At 39.4% G+C, this 13,684-nt stretch overlaps 1 protein-coding gene across 2 annotated transcripts in view; it reads right to left on the bottom strand.

The window, feature by feature from the left end:
• The window catches only part of FBXL7 (F-box and leucine rich repeat protein 7), a 156,940-nt gene that overhangs the window by 71,321 nt on the left and 71,935 nt on the right, over window positions 1–13,684 (bottom strand). The window contains exon 1 of one of the 2 annotated variants that reach the window (XM_087930720.1): window positions 5,781–6,142. The exons of the other annotated variant lie outside the window; for it this stretch is intronic. The gene's annotated coding sequence lies outside the window, so the exon portion shown is untranslated. Of the gene's footprint in view, window positions 1–5,780; window positions 6,143–13,684 lie in introns of those variants that run through there. 2 annotated transcript variants of the gene reach the window in all.

Below are 13,684 nucleotides of genomic sequence, written 5' to 3'. Positions count from 1 at the left end.
GCCCTATATAAGGGGCTGCTGCGGCTGGGGTTAGTTGCTCAGATCTGAAGTCACAAATAAAGAGCTTTAGTTACTATCTAAGTCTTGCCTCCATTCTTGAACCGTCCTCCCAGATATAACACTGGCGACGAGGATGGGATGCGGAGGCAACGAAAGCTATTGAAATTGAGCTAGCCGAAGGAGCACGTGGCTGACAGAGCGCAATGACGGCGACATGGCCAGCAGCACTATACCACCCGCACCATTCGATCCAGCTAGCGAAGATTGGGACTCATACTTGGACAGATTTCAAATGTTCCTGGAGTCCAACAACCTCAAAGATGCCACGCCCAGCAAGAAACGAGCCGTTTTTCTAACCCATTGTGGGCCAGCCGTTTTTTAAGATGGCTAAAGCCTTAGCCAAGCCAGCTGAAGTTAAAACCATGGATTGGGACACCCTTGCTCCCATCCTGCGCAACCATTATGCCCCAGCCGTGCCAACTCTCATTCGCAGGCATGAGTTCTACCAGAGGGACCAACGTGAAGGTGAGAGCGTTGGGGAATTTGTGGCAGACCTGAGGAACCTGGGTGGTTTGTGTGGCTTCACCAACCTCGAAGAAGACATGAGAGATCGCATCGTCCTTGGCCTCAGAGACCCCACCGTCCAGAGCAAGATCATGGCCAAGGGAGACATCTCGCTTGCAGATGCCATAGCAGACGCCACAGCAGCCGAAGCCACTCGTAAATCGGCAGCACGAATGCGTCGAACCAGCAGGACCAACCGCCAACCCACCAATGATGCTGGGAAACCTTCAGACAAGTACACATCAACCACCCATCATGAAGACGTCGAGTCATCCTCAGACAGCGAGGAAGAAGTCCACAGGCTCCGGTCAGAACATGAGCAATGGGACCAGCGGGGTCGCAAGTCCAACTACCAATGTGCTGGATGTGGGGGAAACCACCCCCGATCCGAATGCAGATTCTTAGATGCCATATGCCGTTTTTGCGAGAAACGGGGACACATCACGAAGGTATGCAGAAACAAGAGAAATTCCAGCCCCAGATGGAGAGGGAGCAGCCCAAAGAGAAACGATGGCAACGCCACCACGCAGAGGGACCACCCTAGCAATCAGTGGAACTGGTACAGCAGACCCCGAAGGTTTAACGATGCCCCCAGACGAGAGGAGGCTCATCAAACCATCACCATTGGCCATGCTTCATCACTTGATGCTAAAAAGATCCGAGTAGAGGTCACGATTGAAAACAAACCATGCAACATGGAAGTCGACTCTGGGTCATTTCTATCCATGGTATCCTGGAGAACACTCAAGCAGCTAATCCCCAACATCCGATGCCAAGACCTCAGCAGTCAGAGACTCATACTAAAAGACTATCAAGGTAACCGGATTCCAGTCGCAGGTACCCGCCAAGTGCAGGTCTCGTTCAAGGGACATAAGGCAATTCTACCACTCACCGTCGTAGACCGAGACCGGCCAAGTCTATTGGGTCTTCAGTGGTTCGCGCCATTAGGAATCGGAATGGCTGGCATCCATCACACTGAAGACAATGACTGGGAGGCAGCCCTCGTCCACGACTTCCAAGAAGTGTTCAACGAAAGCCTAGGCAAGAACAAGGGGTCCCCTATTTCATTTAATCTTCGCCCCGACATAGCACCCATTCGTCTAAAGCCACACCGAGTTCCCTTTTCTCTTAAATCCAAAATTGACGAGCAACTGGACAAATTAATTGCGCAAGGCGTGTTAGAACCTATTGACCACGCCCGATGGGAGACACCAATTGTCACCCCCATAAAACCTGACGGGTCCATAAGAATCTGCGGTGACTACAAGGCCACCCTCAATCACGTGCTACAGCAGAGCGCCTACCCAGTGCCAGTTGTTCAACATCTCCTGCATTCACTTGGGGGTGGCAAAATATTCGCAAAATTAGATCTGGCCCAAGCGTATCAACAGCTACCAGTTGATCCTGAGACTGCAGAAGCCCAAACTATAGTCACACATCGTGGTGCATTCAAATGCAACAGGCTCCAGTTTGGTGTAACCCCAGGCATCTTTCAAAGCCTGATGGAGAGACTATTACAAGGGATAAAAGGGATCGTGCCCTATTTTGATGATGTATTAATAGCAGCACCCACAAAAACCAATTAGAAAAACGTCTCAGAACAGTCCTACAGAGGTTCAAAAACGCTGGCCTCAAGGTTAAGAAGGAAAAGTGCCAGCTTTGCACAGAAAGGGTGGAGTTTCTTGGCTACCTCCTTGACAAGCAAGGAATCCACCCCACAAAAAAAAAATTGGCAGCTATCAAAAACTCCCCAAGACCCAAAAACAAAACCGACCTCCAAGCCTTCCTGGGACTTATTAACTTTTATAACATCTTCCTACCCCAGAAGGCGACTGTTGCTGAGCCCCTCCATAGACTACTTGATAAAAGGGCATCCTGGATTTGGGGACGTCGGGAGGAACATGCCTTCCAGCAAGTAAAAGACCTCTTACCTCAAAGGCAGTACTAATTCAGTATAACGAGATACTACCTTTGACTGCCACGTGTGATGCCTCACCATTTGGGGTAGGGGCCATCCTGAGCCACGTCCTACCAAATGGCTCAGAAGCACCAATTGCATTTTTTTCTTGAACTCTATCAAAAACAGAAAGAAACTATAGCCAATTAGATAAGGAAGCCCTTGCTATTGTCTCTGCAATAAAACGATTTCATGAATATGTTTATGGGAGACCGTTTTCTATTATAACGGATCATAAGCCACTACTTGGGATCCTGGCGGGCGACAAACCTACTCCACACATTCTCTCCCCAGAATGACGCGATGGTCAGAATTTCTCGACGCCTACGACTATCAATTAAAATACCGCCCGGGAAATCTATTCCCACACAGATGCCTTGAGCCACTCACCACTACCCGAGCCACAGGAAGACCCAGCTCCCACACTCCCGGTACTGCAAATAGAGACAATGCCATCGCCTCCACTAACGGCTCAAGACATCGCCTTTGAAACTAAAAAAGACTCTTGTTTGGCACGAGTTCTTGGCTGGGTAGAAAGGGGATGGCCAGATTACGACACTAAGGAACTGTTTAAGCCATTTAAAAACAGACAAACTGAACTTTTTTCACAAAAAGGGTGCGTTTTGTGGGGAGACCGAGTTGTTGTACCAACTAAGTTACAAAAAAGTGTCTTGCAAATGCTACACAATGGACACCCGGGCATCATGCGCATGAAAGCGCTGGCAAGAAGTTACGCCTGGTGGCCTGGTATAAACAAACAAATCAAAACTTGGGTCGCCTCTTGTAACAAATGCCAGGAAAAACACTCAGCTCCACCTAAAGCCCCACCAACAGAATGGGAAACACCCAGCATTCATATTGACTTTGCGGGACCTACGAGAGGCCACACCTTCTTAATAACTGTTGATGCCTACTCAAACTGGCTTGAGGTCAATAAGATGAAAGCAACCACAACTGAGGCGGTCATTAAAAAACTAAACAGACTCTTCGCCGCACACGGGTTACCAGATGTCCTGGTCTCTGACAATGGGCCCCAATTTACTGCCTTAGCCTTTGAACAGTACTTAGCAGAACGGGGCATCTGACACGCACTCACATCGCCGGCTCATCCTGCGGCGAATGGTAAGGCTGAACGAATGGTTCAGTTTACAAAGAAAACCCTGCAGAAAATGGATCAAGGCAACATCCACGACAAAGTCACTAGAATGCTGCTCCTGCAACACATCACACCAAACAGCACAACCAACAAGAGCCCAGCTGAACTCCTGATGGCCAGGAAACTCAGATCGCCTCTAGATCATTTGCACCCTGCCTACACCCCAGAAAAGCCCCTGGGTTCCAGCAGCAAGCACCGTGTTTTCAAGGTAGGAGACCTTGTTTTTGCAAAAAAAAATTTCTGGGGACCCCCTTTGGATTCCTGCCCGGGTAACTCAAGTTACGGGGCCCCGCTCCTACCGTCTACTCACCACTGATGGCAGACCATGGAAATGCCATATTGACCAACTGCGCTCCAGACTAACCACATCTTCCAACCCTGACCCTAACTTTGACACTGGGGGAGGGAAGCAGTGAACTCAGAATTAGAACCAACACCTGTTTATTCCGAGCTAACACCGAGATCACCGCACCATGGTTGGCAACACTCACCAGCTGCAGCTGAGACTGGACAGTCAAATGCTTCGCCAAGAAGCAGCAGCCAGGCAGGTTCAGCGAGCCCCGGGAGCCATGGCAGTAACAGCAAGGCTGAGGACTCCATCACCCCGGGAGCACCAGAGGAGAGCCCTAACCATGACACTGGTTCACCGTTCCTGTTTGATCCAGCAAGCAGTCCATCTGAACCCGGGTTTGAACAGGGTCAAGTGGAACTGCGTAAGTCAGGCAGACAGGTGTGAAGACCTGCCTACCTGTGAGACTATATTACGCCACCCCTTAAACGGAACCGAGAGGGGAGGGGTGTTCCGGACTAGCAGGCTTGTAGCCTGCAAATCTGATTGGCCCGCTGAAAGCCGATCGTGATTCGTCGCCATAGACTGATGCGATTGGCCAGTAAACGGGCTGCCGCGATTGGCCCTGCCAAGAGCGGCAAACTCAAATCGCCTTCATTGGCTGCCTAGCCGCAGCCAGCCCTATATAAGGGGCTGCTGCAGCTGGGGTTAGTTGCTCAGATCTGAAGTCACAAATAAAGAGCTTTAGTTACTATCTGAGTCTTGCCTCCGTTCTTGAACCGTCCTCCCAGATATAACAAATGGTTTCAGGAATTGGATATGGCTAGACTAGAGCAGCCAACTATTTGAAAAGAGCAACCGAGCTTTATTGATTATTTCCAGTTCATGCTACATGAGCTCTGCCACTGCAAGAATGGGTTGTATTTCAAAACTGAATTTAGAAATGTGGGATATAAGTAAATAAAACTGAATTTAATAGAACGAAGCCTTATTTTACTGCACTGCAATACAATGGAACTCACACACAGTGGACCAAGCTTCTATGGCAATCTTGCATCATTTAAAAAGGAAAATTGAAGAGACAACTGGACGTAAAAACAAAAACACTGCATATGTGTGATAGAAAGGGTTAAAATTCACTTGGAAGCAAGCCCATCTTCAGGCATTTCCCTTTAACCTGCAGTCATTTGCTCCTCCTAATAATGCCTTTAAATTGGTCCTATTCAGGAATGTAAGGCAGTTTGTCTCTCCCACTGTCCCGAAATATTAACTTATATGTAGTTTTCTTCTTGAGTAAATAGAATATAGTGCAATCTACACACACAAGAAAGTAAGCTTGGCATCATTCAAAGAACCTTACAAAGCACAACATGTTTACAATTGTAATAATACTACAAACCAAGAACTACTATAACAAAGAGGACGAACTGAGACATTATGAAGATAATTTGCAAAAATCAAATAATAAATATTGGGTTTGAGATTTAGTGCACTTCATAATAATTAGATCTTAACAGATTTAAAGAATAAAATAATTCTCTATGAGAAAATTGCCTCACTCCATAAGCTTGAAAGGCTTTGGCTAGCAGAAAAATACCTAACATAAATTAAAAAGTAGCTTAATGATTCACATCAATTCTGTTAAACAAGAGATGCTATCATTAGGAACGGTATTCTGAGCTTCTAAAACCTCTCCCCTAACATCAACAGCCAACCTTCACTCAATACAGCAAAGTGACAACATACAAAGAACATGTCACATATAACAACACAAATACAGTTGAGCAACTCTATCCTTACCTAATATCTCTTACCATATCAAGATATACTGAAGACTCAGCCCACATTGATAAATATAATGATTTTCTAAGTTCAGAAATCTCTCTCTCTCTCTCTTTTTAATGGAAAAAGAGTGAAATAGTGAAAAGATGAAGAACTGTCAATTGGAAAACTTCTTCCTTCGCATTATACACAGAAATGTCACTGCAGAACTAATGCTTAATCAGTTAATGTTCAGCTGTTTTTTTTATTTTGGTCGGTAGCAAAGCAACTATTGGCATACTTGCTTGCCGGTCTTCCTGACCAGGTATGGTTTGCCAAACCCCTTTCAAGGTTGAGGCATCGGCCTTGGCTCTGAGGTTATTCTGAGGTTATTCCTGCAGGCTTGCCAACATATAAGTGGTTGCTTCATTGATTGGGAAGCTTACCCTTTGATCTGGACTCCTCCAAAGGGAGGAGCAAAAGACAAAAATGTCAAACTATTCAAATTCAAATCCAAACAAACTCAGCTATAGATAGCTGTATTTATTGATAGCATTCTCCTGTTACTCTGGAATTTCCTGACTCCCCTTGTCTCTGTTGTATCCCAAAGAATCACAATTTAGATTATAAATTTCCAAAGGGGATATTTTTACTTCCAGTGTATTCTGCACTTATACAACAAAAAGAGTTTAAGAAATTTTTTAAAATGTCAGTTAATAGTATGCATACAGTTTTGGATACTTAGTAAAATGTGTTACTTTTATTCTGAATCCAATATCCAATCTGTACCTTACTGCTTAATCCAAGACTACCGAATACCCAATACTATAGCTTTAATAGGAAAGCTGAATTAGCCATAGTGACAAGGATTAATGAATGAATTAAAGACGAACAAAAGAGGTATGATATACTCCAATGCTGAATGCAATCCTTTGGGATAGAATTGTGAAAATAAATTCAATTACAACTTCAGTTTTTCAGTAATTTGATAGCAGTAATAGAACCAGAAAATATGCTTAAAGTTTATGTGATACACAGTAAATAACCTGAAGCTCAAAGTTAAAAAAGATGAAGACACAGGATGTCAAAGAAAAAAAAAGCAATCACTAAGAACAATGGAATGGAATGAAATGGAATGGAATGAGGATGGGATGGGACAGGACAGCATAGAATTACTGAAATAAAGTAAAATGCTCCTTAGTTTTCAGCATGCAAAATTTTTCAACATGCAAAATTAGCACAACTGCTTGTTTATAAAATTCCATGATTAGATTTCCTAGATAAAACAAGTCTCAATCCGTTTAGTCTGAACATCTGGGCATGTGAAAAATAAATAGTATATTCAAGAAGAGATAACATGCCTGTGGACTCAGGTAACTGATGAGGAAGATTTGCTTTGGACTCACTATACAGGATGCAGCATATAAAACAGAATCTTTTATCTATATAAAAGCTATCGGTGGATGAAAGGTTGAACACAAATAGAAGTCATTAATTTATAGTAAAATAGTACAAACAAAAACAAAATAAAGAAGTATGCTATTCCAGAAGAACAGCTCAGAGAAAACTTCCCAGAGATTTTTTTTGAAGGCAAGCATTTTTCTATTATTTCAAAGAGAAGTAAACAGTCAAGAAACAGTCAAGGACAAGCCAAAAAAAGTAAATGCCAGCTAATAAACTTATAGTTCTGGGGCTGAAAAGACCCCAAATTTCATTTGCCCCTTTCTTTCTCCCCATCCTTTCCTCCACCAAATGTAACTGTTATTGACCAGGGGGGTGGAAGAAGGGATAAAGAGCAGACACCTTCTGTTAAAACTGAATTTTGCTTGGGCAGGCCAGTTGCCAGCTTATCAAGGCACAGCAGGAGAGAATGTTGCCAGAGTCCAGTTTGTATATAAGTCATAAGGCCACGGAAAGAAAATAAGGTATTGGTTAGGACAAAGCAAAACATAACTCTCCCTGATGACATTTCCAGGGACAAGAAATCCCGTCACCTCAGCCATAAAACATTTAAATTGCCAAGGAATGTTGATAAAGCTGGGAGAAGAAACTAGGAAGCAAGCATAGCTCCTGAAACAAAGCCAGTATAAGATAAATGCTTAAAAGTAGCTCACTAGAAGTGACCAAATTCAGAGAATACAGTTCTGTGTTTGTACTCTCAATGCACCATTGATTTTAGAGCTCCACCCCTTTGCCTCATAGAATCCATCCCACATTTGACCTCATTAATATATAAGATGCTCCCATATCCAATCATATTCAATAGACTTATTGGAGTCAGTCAAATGTGTATTTTATTGCATCTTCATCCTTCTTAGTTTTGCTTTTGTTTCCTCTAGTACCATAATAAAACATCTGAGCTTCAATGGTATATTGTGTCCTGTCTCCAGTTTAAATAAATTATTGGGGAAATTTGTAAGAGATTTTTCCTAAGGTGTTCTCCATGCCTTGCTATTTGTTGTCTTTATTGGCCTTAAGCAGCTTTTAATGTTATTCACAGGGATAAAATTTGGTGTAAACTCAGGTTATTATCTATGACTGTGTCTTTTACATCTTCTTTGGAAGCTTCATGGTTAAGATTGAATCAGCACCAATGAAAAAGGGTGTCAAACAGGGATGCAGATTCTATAGTATAAATATAAAAATAAATCTCCTAAATAAATAAAATAAATAAAAATAAATAATAACGTGATGTTTACACATTAAGTTCTCTTGGCTTTTCTTCCATTAGATCAGTTAGCAAAAGTTTTCTATACATTAATTTCAGAGGACTCTGATACATTTGAGATTTCACTGCATAAATATTACAGCACCTTCCTTTAAAATGCTTTTTTTGTTTTAATGTTGCTTTTTTTTCTATTCATAACCTTTTATAGTAAACCAATTTTACCCTGATTAGGAGCGTATATGGTTGCTAGAGTTAATGTTTTATCATTGTGTTCCCCTTCCATTAATATATTTCAACCATCCTTATTTTTAAAAATGTTTTCAGTCTTGAAGTTTATGCTAGCTTTAAATATGATAGCTACTCCCCTTGATTCATTAGACCATTGTGCAAAAAAAAAAAATGTACATCAAAGTACCTACCATTCAACCTGTTGGCTATGTATGTTTCTATCATTCAACCTGTTGGCTATGTATGTTTCTTGTAAGACAACTTTACATGACAATGGCTTGACTGCTAATTCCAGAAATTCCTCTCTTACTGCAAGATTGTCTCCGCAACAGTGTGAATATTAGTGATTCTAAAAGGTCATTCCATTGTATATTATTTTTTCAGCAAGTCATGCAGCAGTTTTATCTGAAACCACATAGGTCACCATAAAGTAGAGATATAAATGTGATAAATAAATAAGTCTTGAGAATTACAAGAATGATTTGTTTAAGTGTTTTTAAAGAATAAGTTAACAAATGAGTGCTGGGATTGTAAAATGACAATATCTATCTCTAAGCTTAATATTAGCAATTCATAAGTATCATCCTTGAAACATCATCCTTCCAAGAAATGCGCCTACAGTGTTGCAATGAAGTCATTCCGGATCAGGCTTTAAATAACCATTTTATCTATTCAGCACTCCTCAGTAACTCAACCTTCATCCATCAGCATTTTTAGTAAACTTTGACATACCTTTCTAACACAACTGACATGGAACACAAGCAGAAAAAAAACCCCACATCATTGTATGTAATTAATGTTTATCCAGTTGTCAGCTCAAGACAGCCAAAGTTGAAGAGAACCTGATTTATCTGTCTAGCTTGTTGTTAGAGTAAATAATGCAGAAATAGTTGTGGCCACACACATTGAGGCTGTCCCTTCCTTTTTCCAAAGAGCACCAAGGAATTGTGTTTGGTTACTTCACAAAACAAGTAGAGGCTACTTCATCTAGGAATGTGAAATATTATTGGGATACTCAGAAAAGGGAGTAAAATAAGTGTGTGTGTGTGTGTATGTATCTATGTATGTATGTATATGTGTATGTATGACCTCTGTGATCATACTAAGAGCAACTGCATTCTCTTTGCTGATGATGTAAAGCTATTCAACACCACCAACAATACTGCTACCCTTCAAAAAGACCTCGACTATGTATCAAAATGGTCAAACAAATGGCAACTTCAAATCTCAACAAATAAATGCTCTGTCTTACATATTGGCAAAAAAAAAAATCAGGCTAAATAGTCAACACCTTGTTGATGATCCAAACTCTGTCAAGGATCTTGGAGTACTCATCTCTAATAATCTAAGTACTAGAGCCCACTGTAACTACATAGCCAAAAATGCATTAAGAGTTGTTAACCTAATCCTACATAGCTTTTTCTCTGGTAATATTAAACTACTAACTAGAGCATACAAAACATTTGCTAGACCAATACTTAAATACAACTCATCAGTCTAGAACCCACATCACGTATCTGATATTAACACAGTTGAGAAAGTCCAGAAATATTTCACAAGAAGAGTTCTCCACTCCTTTATTCGTTTCTTTCTCCTTATGCCACCAGACTTGAAATTCTAGACCTAGAAAACCTAGAACTATGCCGCCTTCGGTCCGATCTAAGTATAGTATATAAAATCATACATTACAATGTCCTACCTGTCAATGAATACTTCAGCTTCAACCCTAACAATACAAGAGCAAACAATAGATACAAACTCAAGGTTAACCGCACCAAACTTGATTGCAGGAAATATGACTTCAGCAACAGAGTGGTCAATGTCTGGAATACTCTACCTGACTCTGTGGTTTCTTCCCCAAACCCCAAAAACTTTAACCTTGGACTGTCTACTATTGACCTCACTCCTTTCCTAAGAGTTCTGTAGGGGGCATGCATAAGCGCACCAACGTGCCTACTGTCCCTGTCCTATTGTTTCTTTTATTTTTCTTATATGTATCCATGTATTCATAACTATGTTTTTACTTATACCTATTATCTTGTAAGCAATTGACAAACCAAATAAAATAAAAATAAAATAAATAAATATGTCTTTAAATATAGTCACATGTAATTTAAAGTTTCACACATATTGAATTTAAGTTCTGCTCCTTAAATTATACTATTTGCCATTCCCAACTAACACCAATTTGCACAGACAAACTCTTCACGATCTCTTAAATCATCTGCATCCAAAATAACATCAGTTTCATGATGATCAATGATATGGCAAAATCCATCACAGTTCTCTATCTATTTCATTATATATATATTTATAATCTTTTTTAAAAAAAGAATATAGTATGTATTATAAGAATGTACCAAGCAGAATTCGGTTGGAAGTTATGTATTATGTATTATATTGAAGGTCATAACCTTAAGGTATACATTGAAGTTTAAATAAGAGTTGAATAGATGTAATCAAAAGATATAAAGGTGTCATACTCCAATTAGTAACTACAGGAGAAAATTTGTTTGAGAAAAGATAATATGAAATTGAAACAGAACAGACAAAAGTATAAATATAATTATATTGAACTGAGGTGAGATAATCACAATAAAATTGTGAAAATTAAAAGAGGGGAAAAACTATATAGAAAATGTAGAATAATATAAGATATGGAATAGAACACAAAAAGGAGGATGAAATTGAGTTTTGTGTCTGTATAAAGAAGTTCAACCCGGGACCATGCTATTTTCAAAAAAGATGTTTTACTTGTATTTTGTATGTGTGAAAACCCAAATAAAACTTTATTAAAAAAAGAATAAAATTATTATCTTATGTTTTAGGTTATACATTAGTTATGCCAAAGGAAGAAGTATAATGCTTTCTCAGTTGCAAACTTTGGACAGCATTTTCTTCCAGAGGGCAAGTCCTAAGCATTGCTTTCTAGCTTAAAACAGATAGTTAACATTTCACTGTTGGTTTTATCTCTGATAATTCAGAAGAACATTATGATATTCCAAATATAATGAGAGGTTAAAAATGGCACTTCAAGTCCACTCTAGGTTTAAAATGGAGGAACCACAAGAATCCAAACAGTGAGCCTAAGCAAGATAGTAAAAAAAAAAGGCATTTCAACAGTAGATGTCTGTAGCCAAAGAGATTATGTCATGAACAAATGGGCCTATGGATTAGAAACTCTGTGTAGTGACCTAACTCATCCTGAATCATATATTTTATTTCTGGGAGAGAAAAAAAATGTATTTTAATTCAGTCCCAGGGTATCTCCTAACCTGATTGTCATCTTTGTTCCTCTGATTTGTTCCCAACATTGTCAAAAATATGAATCTACTTTTTTAAAAAAAAATCTCAGTATTTTGAAAAAAAGTTAATTACATTCTTATAACAGGCACAACATTCTCTAAAGGGTCTGTGCAAAGCTGTTTCTGTAAATCAAAACCTTACGTTATTGGTCTGCTTTCTGGCAGAACAACAAGAGTGCTTTTACCATTTATGGTTGTAAAACATATCCAGCATTTTTGGAGGTTTTTTTAATTTAATTTCTTCCTTTCTCCTGCCTCACCAAATGAAATAATTTTAGTTTTAGCTAAGACCCTGTTGAAACAGAAAGTTCCATTTTAACAATTTAGATAATTATAAAAACCTTCATAATACTTGCATTTCCTGCCTTTTTAAAAAAATACCGAGTTGGAAAAGTTTTTGAGGAAAAATGAGTTTGATGGATTCTGTGATTTTAGCTAAGAAAGACACTACAACTTCATTTAGCTTCAATTCTAGTCAGTTCTAAAACTGGCTTCCTGAATTCTTAATTTATCTGATATTCATATTTTTGTTCTGATAACAAATGTATTATTGCTACTCTAGTTTGTTTATTCACAGACAAATCCAAGCCTACAGTAACCTAGATGCTGGTATTGTATATGGAGACATAAAAAATATGGCACAGAATTCTGTGGACATGAACATCTGAGAAAAATCTGCAACTACCTGTATTCCAATTAAAAACCACATCAAAAAGCCATTTATTTCTGAAAGCTGGAAGAGAAGTCACATGAGAAGGCTTACATTGGAGAAATCTGTGCCAACGAAAGCTTGCTTGAGAGCAAACCCTATAGTTCAGACAGAAGAGATGGTGAGATGGTCCTATAGACAGGAAAAGCCTTTCTTTTTTATTAGTTTATAATATAAAATACAAACATACAAAAGAAAATAGTAGAAAAAATAGGGGAGGGCAAAAAGAAGGGAAAAGTATAGGAAAAAGTGTGGGAGAAAGAAAAAGGCATTCTGATTCCTTTTGGTGCAGTAGAATAAGAGAATAATATCAAATTTCATTTTTTTTACTTTTACATAACAGTATAAACTAGCCATTTCTATAACAACACACTCATCTAATTGGTAAAACCAAATTTTCATTTTTTGCACCTCAAACATAGGAAGAGCCCTAACAAGAGGAGCTAGCATCCAGAAGCGAAGGAAAGAAATGCAGCAACACAGGGGGAAAGACATGGGAAAGGGTAGAATCAGAAGAAACAATTAAGGCTGGGAAGAGTGAGCAGAGCTAACAAGAAGAAAAACCACAGCAAATGAATTAAAGAGAAACATATATTCTTTAGTCATATACAGTATGTTTAAAATCTTCAGAGACCCATGCCTGTGAATTCATCTCAGCTTTTGAGGGCTTTTAAAAGTGAATGGATGTCATAGACCTAATTGCCCCGAAAGGTAAGAGAGGTTTGTTTGCATTATAAGGATTCTCCATTAACAACAATGTATATTAGGGTTAGTATTAGCACATAATCTATAATGACAGATAAGATATTACATACTTGGATTTTCAAAGAGTTTAAGATATTAAAACCTGATTTCCTGTGGAATAAGAATACCCATGTTTTAATGAGTGGTAAAGAACGGAAACACAGTGTATTAATAAAGAGACAATTTTCAAATTGGAAAAAATGTTTAATGCAGAATGATGCCCAAATCAATGTTTGGGCCATTACTTTTATAATCTAGAATTAGTTATGAACAGAAAGATAGCCATGTTGGCTGAGGTTGTTG

Source organism: Pseudonaja textilis, chromosome 3, assembly GCF_049901715.1.
Source record: "Pseudonaja textilis isolate UNSWEBS1 chromosome 3, rPseTex1.2, whole genome shotgun sequence".
NCBI lineage: Eukaryota > Metazoa > Chordata > Lepidosauria > Squamata > Elapidae > Pseudonaja > Pseudonaja textilis.
Note: the sequence above shows the minus strand (reverse complement) of the source record. Positions and strands in the feature narration are given on the sequence as shown.